Source organism: Balaenoptera physalus (genome assembly GCF_965194825.1).
Source record: "Balaenoptera physalus genome assembly, chromosome: 2".
NCBI classification, from domain to species: Eukaryota; Metazoa; Chordata; class Mammalia; order Artiodactyla; family Balaenopteridae; genus Balaenoptera; species Balaenoptera physalus.
The window spans coordinates 68611200-68627715 of NC_138883.1; the positions used below are offsets into that span (position 1 = coordinate 68611200).

At 38.4% G+C, this 16516-nt stretch overlaps 1 protein-coding gene and 1 long non-coding RNA gene across 6 annotated transcripts in view; one reads left to right on the forward strand and one right to left on the reverse strand.

Moving 5' to 3' along the window:
* LOC309656174 overlaps nt 1–16516 on the reverse strand; it is an 822990-nt gene that overhangs the window by 556427 nt on the left and 250047 nt on the right. The window lies entirely within an intron of this gene.
* The window catches only part of PRKD1 (protein kinase D1), a 466527-nt gene that overhangs the window by 268124 nt on the left and 181887 nt on the right, over nt 1–16516 (forward strand). The gene's annotated exons all lie outside the window — the stretch shown is intronic.

A 16516-nucleotide genomic window follows, 5' to 3' on the forward strand; every position in this document is an offset into this window, starting at 1 on the left:
ATAGTATGGCATCATCTCACTAGCATCTTCCACACTCATTGCCTTTGTACCTAATCTCAATATTGCATGGTAACTACAATCATGGAGCCCAGAAAACCCAGCACAGTTACAACAGTCTCCTTATACTAGAGAACCCTGTAGTGGTGAAGACCAAAAGACTACATAATATTAATGAACACCATCTGTAAAATGTTGAGATACTTTTGCTCTGGAGTGCAGCTTTATTCTCATATATGAAAGTTTATAAGTTGAGAGTTTGTAAGTATAGGAACTCTTACATTTAAAATTTTCTTTCTACTGGAAGTAAACGTGCTAATATCAAATGAATATGGTTACAGTATGGGAAATGATGTGTGACAGGAGTATTCTTTTCTTGAGAGTGGTAGATTGAGGTTCCAAAATTAGCAAGTTCTTTATCTGAAGAGGGAGGCTTCTCTCAGTCCCTACTTTGAATGTCATGTGGCCAGATTTCTAATTTTTGAAAAGAAATCAGAAATTATGTGAAACCTCCCAGTTTTTAAATATTGGTCAAAAAAGAAAAATAAAGTATATACTACACCCACGACCTTGATGGAATTGACCTCTTGTGCTCAAAAGCTCAATTGAGGAATTGTCTCTTTGCAAATATAAGTCCTGATATGGCAATTAAACTTCTCCAGTTATATATTTGCTAACTGTCCGCATCTGTGGAAAAAAGGAGTTCAGTAAGTCCTGCTGACCCTTTCTTGCCTTGGCTCCCTCAGAGAGAGAACCGGCTTTTGTTAACAAAAGGTATCTGAGGTCTATGACCTCCTGCTGAACTGCCAGCCATCTCTGGAAGTTTTACTTTAGTGGTTTGCTGGTCTCACTGTAACCACCTTGAAGTCAGATCTGCACAGCTGCAAAGGTTTGGTTCACTCTCGCTGATGCTAATTATTCTCTTTCCACTTTCTGTAGATATCACTTCCCTCTTCTTCTTCCATATTGTTCACTCTGCTCATTGAAGTATCTTCTTTTTTCTCTTTCTCCTTTCCATGCTTTTATCCCCCTCTCTTGGTAAGAAGAGATTTTTATTTACCCCATAGGAAACTATAATTTTGGCAGAAAATTACTAGCTTCTGAGCAGTGCAGTCAGAAAGAGAGGCACACCCAGGAAGCAAAGCTTGCATCCTGGCATTTTGTACTCCCAAGAGCAGTTCTTCATCTTCTCCCCTGACTCTACTCTTCCTCTGGTATTCCCAATTTTGGAGGCTATCAACATGAACCATCTGGTGGGTCAGCGCTCAGATGTGAAAAATGTCCCTGCCATTTCCCTGTACACACGACACCCTCCCGATCAGAGCTGCTCCCCTTCACTGTGTCCTCGCTGCCCTGCCCTTGGATGGCTCTCAGTACTTCCCGTTTGGATCTCAGCCACTCCCCCTCTCATTCCCTTTACTCCAGTCCGTGGAATGCCTCATCTATGATCACACGCATTTCTATTGAAAAAAATCAATCAAACTTTTTTGCACCCATAATAAAACAAAAAGTTCTTGTAACAATTAAGGACTTAAAAAAAAAAAAAATCAAGGACTTTTCCCTGCCTACCTTTCCTGCCATTTTCCTGAAGTATGATTTGTTACAGCCGTATTCAGCCATGAGTCATTCTCAAGGAGTGCTGTGTATTTGCACATGCTGCTCTCTCTTTGCCCAGTGATGCCTCCATACTTCGAAACGCAGCTGAGATGACACTTCTGCCATGTAGCCTTCAGGTGGGCCAGGTAACCCCCATCCCTGCATTTAGCTTTATCATTGTGTACATACTGCTTGGTTCTCCAGCTCTCTCATTAGACTGTGAGCTTCTTGAAAGCAGGAAATATCTTTCATCCTAGAATCCTTAGGGTTTAGTGGGATGCTTGTCTGTATGCCCAGGTACTGTGTTAGAACCTAAGAATGGTGAAACAGCTAACAGACGTCAGTTATTCAGTCGTTCAGGGTATGGAGCTGTTGCACTTCACTAGCAATATGACATGTTAGCTCTGATGATCTTTATTAAGACTCATGTACAATAGATTCATTTAGCCTGTCTTATAATTATTATTATTTTTATATAGTTTTAAACTCTGAGTTATAATTACTTTTAGTCTTTTAATTACTTAGACAAATCTAAAATTAAAAACATGAAGTTTATATGCGATAAAGGTGCTATTGGTCTGAATGTTTGTGTCCCTCCAAGACTCATCTGCTGAAATCCTAATGCCCAATGTGATGGTATTGGGAGGTGTGGGGCCTTTGCTTAAGTCATAAGGGTGGAGCCCTCATGAGTGGGATTAGTGCTCTTATAGAAGAGACCTCACAGAGATCCCTAACCTTTCCCATCATGTGGGGAAAATGTGAGAAGTCTATGACCTAGAAGAGAGCCATCACCCCCATGATCATGCTGGCACCCTGATTTCGAACCTCCAGCCTTTAGAATTGTGTGAAATAAATTTGTATTGTTTTTAAACCACCCAACCTGAATAGACTAAGACAAAGGGACTTCAAAGTCAAATAATCTGTTCTACCAGAAAGCATTCAAGTTAAAAGAGGCATTGAAATTGGTCGCTAGCCACTCTGCCCTTTTTGTAAACTTCATGAACAGCTAACTCAAAGGGTAGTCCCTGATGTTGAGTCCTGAGCCTCTCAGGTAGTTTCTGAAATACCCCATCTCCTAAGTCTGGGGCTACTGCTGAGGTTTTGCCACTGTGCAGGCTCGCAGAGCTTTGTTTGCAGGACCTCAGACTTTCTGATTATGTGGTAGAGACTTCAGTCTGCAATGAAGGAGGAACCAATGGTGTAGTTCCTGAAATGAGTATTCAGTATCCACACTGATCCTATTTCCATCAAGGACAGAATAAAGGACAAACACTGGACAGTTTTGGTGGAAGTTTTATCTTGCTTTATTTTAAAGTAATATTCCAAAGAACTGTCTATGCTATTAGTATTTGAGGGTTTTAGTTTGTTTGTTTGTTGTATGTTGCTTTTATTCTTGAAAGCTTGATTGGTAAGAGATGAACTACCATGTGCATATTTTCAAATCCTACTTCCCCCCAAAATCATCAAAATCTTGGATATACCTTTATTACTGAGTAAATTTTGATTTAAGAACATAGAAAGTCTTTATACACATCACAGAGAAAGAACACTTCAAGCAGACTTTGGCAGCATGTGTCATTGTTTCTAAATGTAAAGTTTTTAAACATAGCTTGGTACAACAGTTTGTTACAGTTAAAATTCCGTTTGTGTCACTTTTAGAAATCTAAACATTGTTTCTCTGTCATATGTCTTTGAAATGATATCATATGTTCTGGAAACTCAATGGAAGTATTGAGAGTGCCAGAACTTACTAGAGGAAGAAATACATATGTATAACCACTATAGATATAGATATGACTATATATAAATATATGTTTTCCTTCTTTCTCATTAGGTTTATGAAACTGTAAAGTCACAATTGGGGACTACCTAAGGAAACTGAGTGATAAATGTGTGTGAAAATTGGTAAATCTCTATTTTATCTGCAAATCTCTGACACCATGACCTGGGCAGTGTGGGGCTATGGTGATTGGGTGGAGAGCTAAAGAGAAAGCTTGGTTGTTCAGAGTCAAAAGACAGCCAAGTTCTGAAAGTGAGATCAAGGCTACTGCTTCAGAGGGCTCCGTTCCGCACACCCGAGAGCAAGCAGAGACTGTGGGCTCAGGATCTCAAGGCAAAGGCCACGGAGTCACCAGTTTCCCTCAGGCAACATTTTCAGGGGCAGGAGGTCAGTAATCCACCAAGAACCAAGGAGGATCCAAGTTTCCAGGCCAAGGTATTAAGACCAAACTTTTAGGAATCGTGTGATTACAAAAGTCAGAAACTAGTTGAGAAACATCTTCTTGAGGAACTCTTGGCACACCAAACCATGCTGACCAGGATTCAGTCTCACAAGGACTTATCTCTTGGCTTTGTTGGCTCAGATTTGGGTCCAGCTACACAGTGAGCCTCTAAAATCCAGCCTCTCCCTTTATGATTCCATACCTTATATGCTTATGCTACTAAGCCAGGCAATGAAGAGCTTTGTTTATCATTCTTCACAAAAAAGTTGTGGGTTTTCTGTCTGGGCCAATTAAGGTAATACAGCTAATCCCTAGACCACTCATTATGGCAAAGGTAACTGATTTGCTGATTGGTAGGGTTAAAATATATGGCCTGACTCTAGAGCTGGAGAAGGGTCACTTCTCCAAAGAATAATGTCTGATTTGTAAACTTAGATGAAATGAGTCCATTTCTAAAAAGATATAAAATGCTCAAATTGGCACACGATGCAGTAAGGGATTGGAATTAATCAGTTAACTATTACAAACACATAACCCAGGATTGGATGGCTTTATAAGTTAATTGCACCCAACTTTTAAAGAACTCTAATTCCTGTTCTTGAGAGTTGCTCCAGAAAATTGAAAATGAAAAAAAGCTGTCCAGCTCATTTAATGAGGCTAGTATAATCTTAACTCTAAAGCCCAATGAGCACAATAAAGAAAAGATTACTATAGGCCTGTTTCTCATATGACTATAGATACCATGATCCACACAAAGTAAAACTTCAGCTAAGCAGATCCTATGGTGTATTATAAATAATGCGTCATGATCAAGTAGAGCTTGATATTTAAAAATATGTCAGAGTAATTCAACATACTATTAGATCAAAGGAGAAATAAAATCAAATGATCATCTTTATCGATCCCAAGAGAGCATTTGATAAGGTTCAATACCTGTTTATGAAAAATATATCTTGGGAATAAAGGATTAGAAGGGTATGTTCTTAATTTGGTAAATTTTATGTACAAAAAACTACAGAAATGATTATATTTCATGGAAAAATTTAGTACATATTTTGGAACATGAAAAAGTTAACGGGTAAAGGACAATACTTAAAAAAAAAAAAGAAGTGGAAGGGGATTGGAATGAGAGAGATAAGACTCATTATTTGCAGATGAGATGACCATCTATCTTAAAAGAAAAAAACCCAAAGAATTAACAGGCAAACTATTAGAATTATTAAAAGAGTTAACCAAGGTCCTGTATGCAAGATCGACTTTCGTAAATCAATACTATTGCTCTGTACCACGAATAATCAACTAGAAATTACAATGGAAAAAAGCAATACAAAGTGTTAAATACCTAGGAATTAACAATGAGTTTATACAAGACTTCCATGGGAAATGTTAAAATAGAAGCATAATAGGTGTTGTGTATAAAAAGAGATAGTCCATACTCTTGGGATGATATAATTTGATATTATAAACATGTCAAATCTGCCTAAATTAACCTTGATCTCAATTTCAATTGGATTAAAAAATACTAATTTGATTTAAAATATTTATGGAGAATAGAATTCCGGAAACAACTGAATTAACCTTAAGAAGAGAAAAGCAGAGAGATTTGGCCATCAAATATTAAGATATAATACAAAGTCATAGGAAAATTTTTAGAAAGTTTTATTGGTACAAGAATAGACAGTCTGAAGAGATTGAATGAAGAGCACAGAAATAAACTGGTATATATGGACAAATTTTATATATGACAAAGCATCACACCACAAATCAATAGGGAACAGATGGATTGATTAGTAGATGATGTTGGGAAAATTGGTTCAACAATATGAAAAAAAGGAAACCTCATGCCTTCTTAATACCATATACAAAGACGTACCTCTTCCAAATAGGTGAAAGACCTAAGTATGAAAGGTAAAATTGTAAATTGAATTGAAGAAAATTTAGGAGACTATCTTGTAATGGAGAGAGGGAAGAAGGCCATCTTCTTCAAAATTTCAAAAAGCAAAATCATAAAATGAAGAACTGATGAATTTTATATAATCAGTTGTAGGATTTCTGCTCATCAAAGGATACCATGGACAACATTAATAAACATGTAGCTAAACGGGTGAAGATATTTGGAATATCTAAAACCCAACAAGGGACCAATATATAGAATACAAGGAGTTTCAAAAAATCAACTAGAGGAAGAAAGCAGCACCAATAGAAAAATAGGCAAAGAATATGAACAGCTAATTTATAGAGGAAGAAACCCCTAATGCTCGCAACCTCAAATTATTTTGTAATGAGATAAATGCAAAGTAAACAAATTATGAAATGTCATCTTTCACCTGTTAAAGTGAAAAAACATTAAAGTTGGATAATGCCAGGTGTTGATGAGGATTTGTATAGTTAGGAAGCCTCAGGCACTGCTGGTGAAAATGTGTGACGGTACAACCATCCTAGAGAGCAATCTGGCACTATTAGTGAAACTAAACTATACAAATATTGTAACTCAGCATTTTTGGGTACAGATGTCCCCCAAAATCTTCTTGCACTGGTATATGAGGAGGCCTGTGTCAGGATATCCATTGCAGCATTGTTTGTGGAGAAAGCGAGTTGGTAGAAATATGGGTGTCATCACTAGAAAAGTGGATAAGTAGATTATAGTGGTCATCAGGGAACATTATGCAGCAAGTAGAAACTGTGAATTTGATGTGCATATGGCAACATAGATACATCTCAAAAGCAAAAAAGAAATAAAGTGATTACTTTGCATAGCACTGTTTTTGCAAATCAAAATATATGCATATACATACAAACTAAAGATACCCATGAAACACATTATGTTGGCTTTCCCTGGGGTGGAGAGAAAAAGGAAGTGAGTTGTGGGTATAAAAGAGAAGCAGAAAAAAGACATATCCCAAGGGAAGCAAGAAGCATAGATATTGTAAAAGATTGAAGAATGAATCTTGTCTGGCCAAAAAAAGCCAAGTGTCTACTGTCTCAAGAATGTTCAAGAGATCAGGACATCAAAAGTAGACTCTAATAGGCAGAGTATGAAAGAAGACTGTGTGAACACCAACTAAGGCACAGAGCGCTGACTTCATTTATAGTCACTATCAAATTAGCCACCCAAAGACCTGGGCACCCCCCAAATGTGGAGAAAATGGCTAGCTATTTAAATTTAAGGAGCAAGTTTGGCAAGCATTTGCAGAATGGATTCTGAAATATCATGGCACAGTAAGCCAGAAACTAATCATGTCACACATAGAAGTTTCTCCCTAGCTCTGATAAAATTGGTTTCACTGTGATGCTTTCTTTCTTTCTGGCTTTTTTTGCTCTTCCTGTTTCTTTTATATGCCTCCTAGTTTTTTCTATACCATCATTCACATTCCTTGGCTCTGTCCTGTCACAATTTTTTTTCCACCACATCAACTTGCTTTTTCCACTTTTTTCCTTTCTCTCTGTATTAAAAAATGACTGTTATTTCTCCTTCTACACTTTTTCCTGTTCCAAACAGTCATACAGCCTCTGTCCCCATTTCTTTCTACTAAGAGATTGTTTTTCCTCAGCCTGTAGATCTATCCTGCACACCTCCCACACTGTTTTCCTAATATGACTTGGGGAGGAAAATGGTAGGAGGGAATAAACTACTAGGTTCCTTGATCTTATTTTCATGCACATATTTTAGCAATAGAAAGTAAATGTTATGAAAAAACTCAGGAAATCAGAAAAGTTCATTTCTAAATATACTCCTTTTTACTTTTTACTTTTTGGTACTGTAGGTTGTTCTTTGATGATTTCACAGAAATGAAAAAATTTAATCACTGTATCAACTAATCCCATTTTTCGGCCTTTGACCTTATGTTAAGTTGGTGATGCCCTCATGGATCCTCAAAACTGAGGCCCACGTAAGAAATTGTTACCTGATTCCTATTTCTAATTGATGAAAACAGTTCAAAGAGCATGGATATAATAATAAATTTTTAAAATTGACTGCTCACTTCTGGGGAGGAATGCAAATAAAAAGTCCTTGTATTTGGAAATCCACCTCCCCACCCCACCTCCCACCATTATTCTAGCTTTCCCTGCAGGTGTGTAAGGAAGTTGAAACCTACTTTCGCTGATTATGTCATCCTTTTCCTATAGAGCTGAGCAGCTTTCTCTTGGGGAAAATAATTATCTTTCTTTATGATGTAGAAATGGAAGAATCTCTTTTCTGTCTCAGCCTTTGGGAGTTCAGGGGACAAGGTGGCATGTTATCCCATACTCAGTAGTGTGCTGGTAAATGTTTAACACTCAACTCTCTGAAAAAAAGGTATTATAAATTTTAATGATATAAAAGGTGTAGCCTATAATTTACAAATAATAATAAAATGTACAATACCCTTTATTATAAATTCAAAATAGCCAGTTATATCTCACGGAATAACTTCGTCTTTTTTTCCCCTAAACTCTTGCATCCTGTGGATGCAACCTATGGTTGCAAATGATGAATAAGTATAGTTCTGACATGACCGTTGGTTTATAATTTTTTTATATGAACATGAAGATGAAAATGAAACAGCAAAGATGGAGGTCAGAACTTTACATGCTCACCAGTGACATGAATGACTTCTTTGCTGAGTTGAATAGCAGTTTTGAATACTGGAAGAAAATTTCCTGTGTGTGTATATGTGTGTGTGTGTGTGTGTGTGTGTGCACGCACATGTATGTGCTCTTCACGTGGCAGTGGCAGGTTTCAAGGGTAGCAAGAGAGGACAGACTCTAGTCTCCAGAGCTTGAATCATGTTTGCTTACATAATGTTGGCCAAAGAAAGTCACACGGCCGATCTCAGAGTCAGAGTGAAAAGGCACTAAAAATTACAGGGTAACTGAATGGACATGGATACAGGGAAGGAAATAATTGCCAGTCATTTTATGTATTCATTCTATCATAGATGCCTTCAGCTCCATCACAGAAAACCCACAGAACAATATTAAACTATAGGGACATGTAAATGTATTTAGCGTGGAGTTTGTAGGTAGGCATTTCCAGGGTCTCTTCTACTGCTCCACAGTATCAGGTTGAGGGATGGTATCTCTGTGATTCTCTTGGCTTTATCCTCTTTGTCATAAGATAGCTGCCCACATTCTAGACATCATGGCCTTATAAAACTTTGAATAAAGGCAGAAGGTATCTGAGAGGTCAGGGCAGTGAGAGAGCTTAATTTGCATGGCCCATTCTTTCATTAGGAAGGAAAAAGTGTTCCCAGAAGCAGCCAGTAGACTGCCCCTATGTGTCATTGGCCAGAATTAGGTCACATGACCTCCCCTAGCTTTAGGTGGCTGGGATACCAATTTTCAGGCTTTCTCCAAGAAGGATGGGAATAGCTCTGAGGGGTAGGCAACTATGACTGAGCAGGACCCATTAATAGCCTAGGATACTATAATTAAGAGTCAAGTCAGTGTCCCCTCTCATGCACTTGTATCACTCAGTTCAAGGATTAGAGGCACAGCAGAGTTTAGTTTGCATAGCTTGGGTCATGTCATCACCCTTTTACCAGAGGAGGAAATGAACTGTTCCTTTTTTTTGTACATCTAATGGACCAAAGATGTGATAGTAATTCCCTCTACCAAAAAGTGAAATGCTATTTCTCCAAGAGAGGGATGGATATAGAATGACAAAAACCACTACACCGCCATCATAGGACATATTCTCTATTATGGGGGATAGATCTTTTGAATGGGAAGATACACTTTTCTGACTAACTAGAAGTAACTTCTCTGCTACATCACCTACTCTCCTGGCACAAAAATGTATGATTTGAAGTTATGGTAAGCTAAATAAATGTTAAAATCCATAGATGATTTTTCACAAATTTGCTTTGCTAGAATGAACTGATTCTCTTACCGGGTGTCCCTTGGTTCACATTTGTTAGAATATTGATCACACCTCTGAGGGAGACTTATAATGAACTGTGATGCAGTGAACCTTGTTCCATACGGTGCAAGGACGAGGTAATAATTCCTTTGGCAGTTCCTCAGACTGTGCCTTGTGATACCTCTTTTATTGTGATCTGGAATACATTTTTCTAATATCTTTTGCTCTGTGATTTTTCATGTGTGTATGGTATATACATACCAACGAATTCTGCCAGCAACTAATTAAATTTTCTCTAAAGCAATCTTGCACATGCAGGAGGAAAATAAATATTGGATTTGTGATTAAATAAGGGTTTAGAGGTATAGGGTTTCATCTTTCAGTCGCTGTTTTTAGATCGTCTCCTTGTCTTATTTATTAGTAAGTAATTATAGGGACTTCCCTAGTGGCGCAGTGGTTAAGAATCCGCCTGCCAATGCAGGGGACACGGGTTCGAGCCCTGGTCTGGGAGGATCCCACATGCCACGGAGCAACTAAGCTCGTGCACCACAATTACTAAGCTCGTGCACCACAATTACTAAGCCCGTGTGCCACAATTACTAAGCCTGCGCTCTAGAGCCTGCGAGCCACAACTACTGAAGCCCACGTGCGTAGAGCACATGCTCCGCAACAAAGAGAAGCCACCGCGATGAGAAGCTCACGCACCACAACAGAGTAGCCCCCGCTCGCCGCAACTAGAGAAACTCCATGCGCAGCAACAAAGACCCAACGCAGCCAAAAATAAATAAATAAATAAATAAATTTATTTATTTAAAAAATAATAATTATAATAATGTCGATTATTTATTACACTTTACTACGTGCCAGGCCCTGTTTGACAACTTTACAGACAGCCACATGATTTATTTATACATAGGTAAGGAAGATGACACCAAGCATGGGCCAGTAATAACCATGAGGTAATTGAGCTAAGTGGGCCTGACCTGTTCTTCCTGACCTCAGATGTGTTCATAACCCCATGGCTCCATCTTGGTGCTGAGGACTGTACTGTGGTGGAGGAAGCACCCCAAATCTCTTGGTAGGAAATGAGTCCCTGGAGGAGCGACCCCTATATACCAGCCCAACACGGACACATGTACACACATACAGACGTTATCTGGTGTATGTTCCAACCTGAATGGGCTGTAAAATTGTATCCTGGAGGGCGGATCACAACCCGTAGCCTGGTTCTTGCCTGTCTCTGTAACTGCCTGCTTGCCACCCCTCCATTTTTCTCTCCTCCTTTCCTGTGTATTTGAAGAATGGGGCTACAGTCTGGCACATAATGTGGTATGAGCTGGCTGGCTAGAGAGTGGGAGAAGAGATAGCAAGCAAAGTAATTTTAGGAGAACAGCAGGACCAAGTCCTTCTGCTGTACAATAGCTTTTTCCTCCTCCTTAATTATAAAGGGATTACACATATGTAGTGGAAAGTTTGAAAAGTGAAAAAAAAAACTTTCACAATCCCATTCCTAGATATATCTACAGTTAATGTTTTTCGATTCTCTTCAAATCCTTTTTCTATGACTGCATTTATTTTTAACGAAATAAGGGTGCCATTGTCTATATTATTTTATAATCTTCCTTTGCACTTACTGGAGCATCAAGACAAATTTCTCACAACATTAAATATTTCAGGTGGGGGGTGAGATGAACTGGGAGATTGGGACTGACATATATACACTAATATGTATAAAATAGATAACTAATAACCTGCTGTATAGCACAGGGAACTCCACTTTGCTGTACAGTAGAAACTAACACAACATTGTAAAACAACGATACCCCAATAAAAAATAAAATAGTACGACTATTGGGAGTAGACAAGTCTGGATATAAATCTCCAAGCTATCACGTACTAGCTTTGTGTCCCTGGAAAAGTTGTGTCCTCCCTCTTAAAAAAAAAAAAATTAAATATTTCAATTCCCACTGTCCATTCGTTTGTTCGTTCATTCAGAACGTATTTATTGAGAACTTCGTATATGATTGGCCTTGGATTTTAAAGGTGACATAGTGGTACATTAAAGTGACTCAATTTATTTAATTTTCTATTAATGGTTATTAATTCACTCAATAGACAAATATATATTGAGCACCTATTTTTTTTTTTTTTTTAATTAACTTATTTATTTATTTATTTATTTTTGGCTGTGTTGGGTCTTCGTTTCTGTGCGAGGGCTTTCTCCAGTTGCGGTGAGCAGGGGCCACTCTTCATCGCCGTGCGTGGGCCTCTCACTATCGCGGCCTCTCTTGTTGCAGAGCACAGGCTCCAGACGCGCAGGCTCAGTACTTGTGGCTCACGGGCTTAGTTGCTCCGTGGCATGTGGGATCTTCCCAGACCAGGGCTCGAACCCGTGTGCCCTGCATTGGCAGGCAGATTCTTAACCACTGCGCCACCAGGGAAGCCCTTGAGCACCTATTATTAACCTGGCCTGTTCTAGGTGCTGAGGATATAGCAGTGAATGATGCAGATAAGATCCTTGCTCCTTGGAAGGTTACCCTGAGGGAAACAGTAGTCAGTCTCCATGTAAATATATGCACAGGAAAGGTGAGGGCCTGTAGGAGATCTGTTTGCATCAGATTTCCATCTCCTTGATATTTGTCAAAAGTTTGGTTCATTGATGGTTCTTGCCACTCCCATGTTCAGTGGTGACATGGATTAAATTCTCTTTATACAATACTTTACTGTTCTTTCAGTAGAATTTTTTGAAATGAAACATTAATGTTTCTGCTTCATCTGCCATCTTGAACCAGAAGGCTTCTTAGTTTAAATGATTAGAAAGGTATTTCCTAATCAGATAAATATACTCTTATATTTCTTTCTGATTTATTTATTTAACTATTTATCTTATATTTAATTCCTTTAGCATGTATTTTGGTTGGTTGTAGAGATTTCAATTTATTTTTCCGCAATATTTTTGCTGTGTTGGGTCTTCGTTTCTGTGCAAGGGATTTCTCTAGTTGCGGCAAGTGGGGGCCACTCTTCATCGCGGTGCACGGGCCTCTCACTATCGTGGCCTCTCTTGTTGCGGAGCACAGGCTCCAGGCGCACAGGCTCAGCAGTTGTGGCTCACGGGCCTAGTTGCTCCGCGGCATGTGGGATCTTCCCAGACCAGGGCTCGAACCTGTGTCCCCTGCATTGGCAGGCAGATTCTCAACCACTGCACCACCAGGGAAGCCCCTTCCCCAATATTTTGAAATCCATAATCATAGTACATTATATGTATTCAGTAAATTATAGCTTTTACTCTAATTATTAATAGAATCAGAATATTCTGATTTCTATTGGGAAATATTTCAAATAGTAATTCTATAGCCAGATTACACAGTGCCCATAGATATGTTTGTTACATTAAGCATTTGGAGTGGTTTTGGCATATATGTTTAGGAAGAATTGTATTTTTAAAGTGTAATTCTTTGAAGCTACTTACATTGAAATTATTTAAAGTATACTGGCTGTAGGAACTTACAGAATGGAGTGAAGAAATTGTTCCAGAGAAGCAGTGAAGCAAAATCATAGACAAAGTCATGTCAATTCATAAATTAATGAAATATATTAATAACTGTTAGCTGTGAATAGTATTTGTTTACATTTCAGTAATGTTCTCCAGTTCAATAAAGTGAGTCATTTCATAACTAAGAAAGAAAATTATATTCTAAAGTAGATGTCAAAATAGCCTATTCTTAATAGTTTTGAAATAAATGAAAATTTTCTCAGTGAATAATGAGGGGAACTAGCGTGAAGATGTACTATTTATGGAGCATTCATTCAACAATTGTTTATTGACTCTCTGCTCTGAACCTGGCCTTGTCCTGGATACTGGGATAGAGCAATAAACCAAACACATAGTTTGTGCTCAAATGAGGTCATGTTTTAGTGATCAGAGAGATACGATACATGCACATGGTGAGATTATAACATAAAGATATTTGGGCATATACCAGTACCAGATGGTATGTGCCAGTGGACTGTTAGGTGGAAGAGTGTTTCAGGCAAAGGGAACAGCAAGAATGAAGACCATGAGGCAGCGTGCCTGGTAGTTGAAACATCCCCAGAAGAGTGACTGAGGGGAGAGTGGAGAGTAGTAGTTGATAAGAGAGAGAGGTGAACTGAGCCAAGATCGTGTGGTTTTCTATTGATTGTGCAAATCAGCATATTTAGTTTTCCTTGCTTAATCTAAAGTTTTATAGAGGTGATAAGGACAAGATTCTCTGATAAGTCAACTGAGGAAATACCCATAGTGGCACAAAAACTGAGAATTAAGTCCCGGATGCCTGGAGTTTCTATATTGGGGAAACATGCTTCTCCAGTATGAGCAGTCTGCCAAAGTCATCGTAAACATTTGAGTGTTCGAATATGTCTGGGCTGTAACCTCTGCAGGGAAAGGAAATCCTGATTTCTAAAAATAAAGACTGCTTTTATTTTAAGAGTCAAAGGGGAACAGACTGTCCCAGTAAATACAGGCCATTGACATGTTTTAATTGTAAAATTAGAATATGAAGAGAGATCATCACTTTAAATCCGTGGTTCGCTAGATACCACTTTTTAAAATGTCTCCGGACATATTTTATAACCTCCATTGTGAAGTCATGAATTGGTTTTCAGTACTGATAGGTTGGTAATGTTAAAGGAAAATGAAACAATAGTTAAATTCCTCTAATACTTTTGTGAGGTAAAATAGCTCGCTTTGTTGTGACTTATAAATTTATTCGTGCATTCAGTACTTCATACTGAGCACATACTATGTACCAGACACTATTCTAGGCTCTTAAGTTATAATAGTGAATGAGATGGAAAAAGTCCCTGCTCTAATGGAACGTTTATTCTAGTTGGGAAACAGATAATAATTTTTAAAAATGGAGATAGATACATTATATAACTTCAGATAGTGATGACTTCTCGGAAGCAAAAGGAGGCAGGATAAAAGAAATCAGTTAGAGGCGTTGCTTTTTTACTTAGGGTGGTCAGGGAAAGCTTCACTGAGGAGGGGACGCTTGAGCAACATGAAGGAATTAGTCATGTGAACCTCAGGAAAAGGAGTATTTCAAGCAGGAGGAGACGAGCAGGTGCAAAAGCCCAGAGGAAGAATTGTTTATGATTTATTTGAAGAACAGTAATGGGACCAGGGTAGGGGAAGAGTGGTAGAACATGAGAGCAGAGAGGTAATAGCTGGGGTAAGAGCACTGTGGGCTCTGGTTACCACTGTGGGATGGTTTTAAGTATGAAGAGAAGCCATCAGAGGGCTTTGATCTGATACTTGTTTTAAAAGGATGACTCCAAGTCCTGTGTGTAGAATAGACTGTGGGATCAAGAGTAGGAGCAGGTAGCTTGAGCAGTTGTTGGGGTTTGGGTGAGAGATGGGGGCTTGGACTAGGGACATGGCAGTGGAGATGGAGAAAAATTTTAAATTTGGAGTATATTGTACTTTTTTGTAGAGCTAACCGAATTTGTTGATGGATTACACATGAAGTGAGAGAGAAAGAGGAAATTTAAAGATGTTTCTAAGGTTTTTGACCCAACAACTGAATGTTGGTGCCATTCCTTCAGGTGGTGAGCAGGAGGGAGGACAATCAGGAGTTCCTGATTGTCACATGTCACATGTTGTGAACATGTTAACGTGAATACCTCATAGATATATCTATATAGAGATGTTGAGTATTGTTAGATAGATGGGTCTGTGTTTCAGGGGAAAGCTCATTAACAGAGATGGACATTTGTATCACCCGACTCAGAGTATGATGATACAAATGTCTATCATCATTAAAGCCAGAAGACTGGATGAGGTCCTCTAGGAGAGTGATTATAAATAGAGAAAATAAACTTTCTGAAGAATGAGCCCTGAACACTGTAGCATCTAAGAGGTTGGAAAGAAGAGAAAGTTTTGGTAAACATGACTGAAAAGTTATAGCTTATCAAATAGGAGTAAAAGCAAGAGAATGCACTATTGCAGAATCAAGGGAAGAAGGTGTTTTGAAGGAGGAGGAAATGAACCACTGAGTCAAATTCTGCTGAGATGTTGCCTATGAGGACTGAAAGTCACCCATGGAATCTGGCAATGTGAAGGTCATTGACAATCTTAAGAGACTGGCTTGAGAGTAGAGGCTGGGCAGACAGCTTGCCTGCAGTCACTTCAAGTGAGAGTGTATGCATTGAGCACCAGTACTTCTTGTGAGGAGAATTTCTATAAATGGGATGAGGGAAATGGGATGGACTTTGGAGTGCAATACATCTTGAGTGTTTTGCTGGCAATCTGAATCTGATTGTTGAGTTTGAAGTTTCATAAAGCATGGTGTTCTGATTCTTAACATGTTCCAGTCTCAACTAATGAATTTTCTTTTCTATGAATTTGAAGTGAGATATCAAATTTCTTTTGATTCTCATTTTCTTGATTCTCTGTGTTCAACAGATTACAGTTTGTTTTCAGTGCTAATATAATCACTATGGCACACATATATATAGTGAACTTTAAAATACCATATTCAATTCAAATGTTTGTTTTAATTTTTATATGCACTCATTCCCTCCCAGTGAAAAGGAATATGAATTAGTGCAGTGACTGGATCTAGATGAAATGACATCATCACGGGCTGCACTCTTATAAACTCCCAGTTGCTTTGAGAATACATTAGAGAATTTTGATAACTTGCAGTTGCTGAGCTATTCAGATCACCCAGATTTCTCAAATTTCACACTGTAAACTAGATTCCTTTCAAGAGGATTTTACTCTGCCCTCTTTTAAAGGCAAATAGAAACTTAGCTCAAAATGTCTCACTTAAAACATTTTCCACACTGACTACCATCTTTACTGTGCTGTGATTAG